General features: G+C 37.6%; 1 long non-coding RNA gene across 1 annotated transcript; it reads left to right on the top strand.

Moving 5' to 3' along the window:
* The first annotated feature begins 327 nt into the window (after window positions 1–327).
* On the top strand, window positions 328–7100 carry LOC121640665. The gene is made up of 3 exons (XR_006010553.1): window positions 328–364; window positions 3043–3044; window positions 6977–7100. It is a non-coding gene; the product is annotated as an uncharacterized LOC121640665 (long non-coding RNA).
* The last annotated feature ends 497 nt before the right edge of the window (window positions 7101–7597 follow it).

The raw sequence follows: 7597 nt of genomic DNA, 5'->3' as shown, positions 1-7597 counted from the left end.
AAAGTGGGCTTAGAATTGATCTTTGAGGAACCCCACATTGGATTTGACGGATCTTTGGGAAGCTTGTATCCATACTTGCATAAAACTGCCGATCTGTGAAACAGGAATAAAACCATTTAAGAACAGTACCTAAGAGGCCCACCAGACTTCTAAGTCTGTTTAAGAAAATCTGGTGATCTACTGTATCAAAGGCAGCGCTTAGATCCAGTAGAACCAGGACAGTGTTACACAAGGACTCCAGGAAGACAAGGGAACGGTAACAGGTTTATTTGATGACAGGTATACTGAACAGAAACATACTGTTTACCGATACAGAGGTGAGGAATCTGGGAATGGAGAGGGAGTGAGTCCATAAGGTGTGTGGGTTAAGGTCCGACAAGGAGTGACTGAACTGGTGGAGTATATAAGGGAACAGGTGTGGCAGGTTGACATGATTATGATGAGCGGATCTGGAACTGGTGTGGAGGATCAGGGAAGTGAGGAGTGAATGGAGGAGCGGCCGAACAGGGGAGTGCTGGAGGAGTGGCAGGACAGACTGTAACAGACAGAAAGTTTCTGTGCGTCAAAATTACATTTGAGGTCATTAACAATCTTTAAAAGGACTGTCTCGGTACTGTGGTTCGTCCTAAAACCAGATTGATATTCTTCCAAAATATTGTTTTCATCCAAGAAGTCATTTAACTGAATCAAAACAACAGCATCACAAGAGCTAAGATTAAAATATTTAGTAGTTTAGTAATAAATTACACTTAATCTTACTTAGTTAGTACTTTTATTTTTTCTTAAATAATAGCATTGTTTAAACAGCAGTCTAGTCTTTTGGCCACCCGTTATCTGAACTATTTCCCATTGAAAAGGAAAGAAAAATTAGGCTTTTCCCTGAGCTTTTTATTGTAAAAATCCTTTAACTGGTTCTATTGATTTTATGCAAACAGCATTCTAGACATTTATATTCTTCTAAAGATAAATGGGAAAATTTTTGTGACACAAAATGTTCCTGTTGTGTTGTCAAGTCAGATTGTAATCAATAAAAGTTTTTGTAGTTTGTTGTTGATCAAAGACATCTGATATTTTCCACTTTGCCTTTTGTGCTATTTAGTCAAATTTAACATGGTAACGTGCTAAGCTGTCATAGTAAAATTGAAATAATTCATCATATAATTAATGGGTTTCTCTGTGGTTCAGTCATGACTGTAGAGTAGTGATTGATATTAAACATGACAGGAACTCAGCTAATGATGTCAGACATTATTATAAATACTGAACTTATGTAACATGGAAATGAGATGCCATCAAAATGATTGATGCACCATGTAGTCTGTATAATGACTTTAAATTTAAATAAAAACAAAATCTATCCTGATTGTGCAACACAATATAAGGGACATGAACACAAGTTTTACTGCACATTTGAAGTGAAGGTCAGTCAGTAAAAACCTCCTGTTACCAACAGAGTAAGTGTTTTTTATCTTCATTATTGTGTTAGATCATATTTTTACAGTGCTTTTGCCACAAAAATACTTCTTTTACACTTTTTAAAGTGTATTTAAATATTTTCTTCATTCAGTCCTGCTCTTCTGAACCTTTCATTTAATGAAAGTCTGGAGTTTTTTAAAAATTAGCAAATGTTTTCCAAAAATGAACATCTTAATCAGTTTCCTTAAAGAAAACCTTGTTTTTTGCAGTATTGACACAGTTTTCTTGAATCTAGAAGTTTACAGGATCCATACAGAGCCGGCTCTAGACTTCAGTGGGCCCTAAGCAGAATAGGTTTTGGGGACCCTAGCCCTTCATGCCATGAACAAAGTTTTTGGTAGATCTGACACCCTAAGTAATGGCATATTGTATGTTAACGTATTCAAAACACTCTAGGACACTATTGGGCAACATTATTGCATATAAAGTGGTGTTAATTAGGCTCCATAAAGCTGTAATAACATGCATCCCTATTTAACATACAGGAGGAAAATATATAACAAATACCATATGCACACAACTTAGTTATTGCACAATTAACTTAGTTAAAGAGATACTGTAGAATCATGCGGCAGTAGCACCAGTAACTGAAGCACATCTGTTTGTGTGGAGCGTGTGACAATGAATTTTTAAAATATAAACTAAATACATTGAGAACTTAGTCTGACTTTCTCTTTAAATGGACATATATAATATTATAATGGCTGATACTACTTCATATGCTTCATATGACTTTGAAAACTCATCGTCCTGAATTCCGGACATGGATCAATCATGACATGATGTCCCACACCGGATCAGTCTCAGGAGATGATGGTGGATGAAGAACTGGGACACTGTCTTCTGTCTAGTCCTCTGTGTTCTTACGAGCCTCCAGTGTTGCTCTCTTGATGCATGATGTCTGATAACAGACACATTTTACAATTTGTCCTGTAAACATCGCCACTGACGTTGTCCAGCTAAGGATGAATAAGTTTTCACATTTGAGGACATAGTGGAGTATCAGGTGCAAAAGACATTTTTGGTATCTGTCTCTAGGCCAGTGTTTCCCAATCCAGGTCCTCAGGCCCCCCTGCCCTGCATGTCTTAGACGTGTTCCTACTCCAACACACCTGATTCAAATTAATGAACCTCCTCATCCAGTTCTTTGCAACCTGTTAACGAGCATTCATTTAATTCAGGTGTTAAAGTAGGTTTACATCTAAAACATGCAGGGCAGAGGGGCCCGAGGACCTGGATTGGGAAACACTGCTCTAGGCAATCACGACTGCAACACACACATGAACAAATTGCATTCAATATGGACCGTCCCATTATTTAAAATCGTTTTTTAACCCAATTAATAATTCAATTAGTGACAGCTTTTTTTTATTTTTGTATTTTTTTAACATTCAGCTCATTTCACATTTGATTGTAAGTTGAGAGTGAAACATAACTGAATAACCTTTAGCCCTAGCTTAGTAAGGGTACTTTCTATATCTTAGTCTATATCTATATTCTTGCTGTACTGTAGAATGAATTGCAAAAGCATAAGACTGGCACAAACCAATGGTGAATAATATAGAGATGTGACAGTCATGAATAAATCGATTCTTTTGAACGACTCTTTTAAATGAACGATGGGAACCGATTCACAGCTGTGAGTCGTTCATTTCTGAGCATTCTTTTTATATACAAATTTTTGACACTGCCTTCATCGAATCAAATCAAACTTTATTTGTAAAGCACTTTTCATGCCATAGGCAACACAAAGTTCTTTACATGATTAAAAACATAAGAATAAAACACACAGTCACATATACACGTGTACACACACACCAGCCCCCCCTTCATGAATCACAAAATCCCACGATAACTTATTGCACAAAATGTGTTCTTTAGACACAGAGAAGCTCCACCCTCCTTTCTCTGTGATTGGTGCAGTAGTAGCGTGTCAAACTTTGACAGAGCTACTTGTAGTTGTATTTTTGATTTGAACATGTATTTTTGATTTGAACTTGTATTTTTGATTTGAACATGTATTTTTGATTTGAACTTGTAGTTTTGATTTGAACATGTATTTTTTATTTGAACTTGTATTGCTTATTTGCACTTGCATTTTTTAAATTGTATTTTCTGGCCTGCAGAATTAATACGTACTTGTATGTTACAAAACACGGGGACAACTTGCAAATATACAAAACTTATGACCCTATTCTACTTCCATATGTTTTCTCATATTTTTTCTCCTGTTTTTATTTATTTATTTATTTTGTTTGTTTGTTTTTCTTTTAGGTTAACACAGTCTGAAAAAAACATGTCAGTAAATGTTTCATCCACCTTTAGTTTTATTCTAGTGGACCACTGTATCAATGCATATTTTGCCATCAATACAATAAGGGCAATCCTGCACCTCCCCTTCTCCACCATCATCCTCTACCTGGGTTTCCAGAAATGGCGGCAGCAGCACTCATTCAGGATGGCGAGCCACTCTGATCTCTTCGCCTACCACCTGGCTGCTATGGAGTTGATCTTCGTCCTTGGATGGTTCTGCAGCTTATGTGCTTATACTGTTCATGTTGCAGCATTAGATGTGGTGGGAAATTACCTCGCTTCAATTAGCTTCCACGGAGAAATATTATTTCATGTCCTGACCTGTGTAGAGCGGTACCTTGCTGTTGTTCACCCCGTCATCTATATGGGTTTGAAAAACACCCGTGGGGTCAGGATTAGAAATATCAGCATTGGCTGTGTTTGGGTACTCTGCTTTGTACTGATGCATGTCTTCTTTATAGATTATCGTTACACTGAAGTGTTCTGCCTGTTAGTTGTCACCATAATAGTCCATGATTGGAAAAAGAAAACAAAACAAAAAAAGTGCTGAAGTCCCCTGACCGATTAATGACATAATCTTTACACTCCTGGATCTAGTTTCCTGTCTGACCCTAACTGATCTGCTGAGTTCAAATCAAATCAAATTTTATTTATAGAGCACCTTTCATGCAAATGGCAACACAAAGTGCTGTACACGATAAAAACAAATCATGCATTCAATACAAGATTTAAAAGCCTTCACATCAAAATTAGAACAAAAAATAGAATAGGCACACCTCATAATTGTACACACCCACAGTCGCACACAAACTCACACACATACAAACCAAGATTCGTGCACACTCGCCCCACCCACCCACACCCTATTTTGTACAAAGATGAGCTCCCATCGCTAAAAACTGTCTCTGAACTTATAAGTATAAAAGTAGTAATAAAATGAAAACATGAAAACATCTGGCTCGACACTGCTGTGAGGAAATGATATCTTGGGAATCCAGTCAGATTGGAAGCCGGCCTACCCATGACCACAGAGGGCGCCACCACAGGAACCACCCAGGTCAGGGCAGGCCGGGATCCACACCACAGCACAGGGCTGCAGTGCAGGACCCCCAGCCACCCAGACAAAGGATGTCACCATGGTAACAACCCTGTAGGCAGAGCAGACAGAGCCACTGGTGTGAAGGATCCCCAGTAGGAAACACTGGAGTTAAACAGTAAAAACAAGATTAAATAAACTTAAAAACAATAAGAACTGATAAGAGGGACAAGATAAAAATGCAGATAAAGGAGTTCAGGTAAAATATCAAATAAATTAAGATGGGGGGGACAAGAGAAAATAAACTAAAAACATTTATAAAAACTAACTGGGTTAAAAATAATAATAATAATAATAATAATAATAACAATAAACAAATAAAAGGAACAAAGAAAGAAAGAAAGAAAGAAAACAACAGACAGTGAAACAATAAAACAGAAAGCCATGTAAATAGGTAGTAAAAATATAAGAATATGTGATTAAATAAGCAATATTCTAATCCAAAGCAAATAAAATTCAACTATAAGCTTTAAAAAGAGCAACAGTCTGCAGCCCTGAGGTTCTCTGGTAAGTAAGTAAGTAAGTAAATGTTTATTTATATAGCACCTTTCCAGATAACAATCACAAATTGTTTAACAATAAAACAGAACACAAAATAACAATAACACAGAGAAAATAAAAACAAATACAACTAAGTAAAAGCAAGTTAAAAAAAAAAAAAAGATGAGTTTTTAGCTTCTTTTTAAAAGCGATCATGGAGTCCACAGATCTTAGGCTGAGAGGAAGGGAGTTCCAGAAGGAAGGAGCCACTGCTGCGAAGGCTCTGTCACCTTCGGTTTTCAGCTGTGTTGGCTTAACAACTAGCAGACCTTGATCACTTGATGTCAGAGACCTGCAAGACACATGGGGCTGTAGAAGGTCTCTGATATATTCAGGTGCTCAGGTCCACCACTACAGTCAAGGCCCGTAGTGGTGGAACGAGGCCTCACCATAAGTCTTGGTTCTGACTTTGGGAAAAACTAAGAGGCCGGTTCCAGAGGACCTCAGGGTCTGCAATGGTTCATAATTTAAAAGCAGATCTGATAAATAAGAAGGCCCAAGACCATTAAGACATTTATAAACCACTAAAAGAACCTTAAAATCAATCCTGAAATGCATGAGGTGCCAATTCAGCGATTTTAAAACTGGTGTGATGTGTTCCTGTGCCCTGGTCTTCATCAGAATATGTGCTGCTCAGTTCTGGAGTAGTTGCAGGTTAGAGATACACTTTTTGGGAAGACCAGAGAGCAGGGCATTACAGTAATCTAATCTACTAGAAATAAAAGCATGCATTAGCACCTCAGTGCTGGCAAGAGAAAGAAATGGGTGGACTCTGGCAATGTTTTTAAGATGATAAAATCCTGTCTTTGTGATATTTTTAATGTGTGGAACAAAATCAAGCTCAGAGTCAAAAAGGACGCCCAGATTTCTCACACACTGAGAATGTTTAAAGTTTTGTATTTGTGTTAAAATGATCTCTCTCTTCTCTTCAGGACCAATAATTAAAACTTCAGTTTTGTCCTGATTGAGCTGTAAGAAGTTCTCTGCCATCCATAACTTTATATCTAAAATACAGTTTAAAAGGACGTTAACTGGCTCCAGGTCATCAGAAGATACAGCGATGTAAAGCTGCGTATCATCAGCATAGCTGTGGAAGTCAATGCCGTGTCTCCTGATGACACCCCCAAGAGGCAACATGTACAAATTAAAAAGAAGTAGGCTTAGAATTGATCCTTGGGGAACCCCACATTGGATTTTATGGATCTGTGAGAAGCTTGTATCCATACTTGCATAAAACTGCCGATCTGTGAAACAGGAATAAAACCATTTAAGAACAGTACCTAAGAGGGCCACCAGACTTCTAAGTCTGTTTAAGAAAATCTGGTGATCTACTGTATCAAAGGCAGCGCTTAGATCCAGTAGAACCAGGACAGTGTTACACAAGGACTCCAGGAAGACAAGGGAACGGTAACAGGTTTATTTGATGACAGGTATACTGAACAGAAACATACTGTTTACCGATACAGAGGTGAGGAATCTGGGAATGAAGAGGGAGTGAGTCCATAAGGTGTGTGGGTTAAGGTCCGACAAGGAGTGACTGAACTGGTGGAGTATATAAGGGCCGGAGAGTCAATGGGAAACAGGTGTGGCAGGTTGACATGATTATGATGAGCGGATCTGGAACTGGTGTGGAGGATCAGGGAAGTGAGGAGTGAATGGAGGAGCGGCCGAACAGGGGAGTGCTGGAGGAGTGGCAGGACAGACTGTAACAGACAGAAAGTTTCTGTGCGTCAAAATTACATTTGAGGTCATTAACAATCTTTAAAAGGACTGTCTCGGTACTGTGGTTCGTCCTAAAACCAGATTGATATTTTTCCAAAATATTGTTTTTATCCAAGAAGTCATTTAACTGAATCAAAACAACAGCATCACAAGAGCTAAGATTAAAATATTTAGTAGTTTAGTAATAAATTACACTTAATCTTACTTAATTAGTACTTTTATTTTTTCTTAAATAATAGCATTGTTTAAACAGCAGTCTAGTCTTTTGGCCACCCGTTATCTGAACTATTTCCCATTGAAAAGGAAAGAAAAATTAGGCTTTTCCCTGAGCTTTTTATTGTAAAAATCCTTTAACTGGTTCTATTGATTTTATGCAAACAACATTCTAGAAATTCATATTCTTCTAAAGATAAATGGGAAAATTTTTGTGACACAAAATGTTCCTGTTGT

Source organism: Melanotaenia boesemani, chromosome 5, assembly GCF_017639745.1.
Source record: "Melanotaenia boesemani isolate fMelBoe1 chromosome 5, fMelBoe1.pri, whole genome shotgun sequence".
NCBI classification, from domain to species: domain Eukaryota; kingdom Metazoa; phylum Chordata; class Actinopteri; order Atheriniformes; family Melanotaeniidae; genus Melanotaenia; species Melanotaenia boesemani.
The sequence above is the reverse complement of the archived record's forward strand: the minus strand, read 5'-3'. Positions and strand labels throughout refer to the sequence as shown.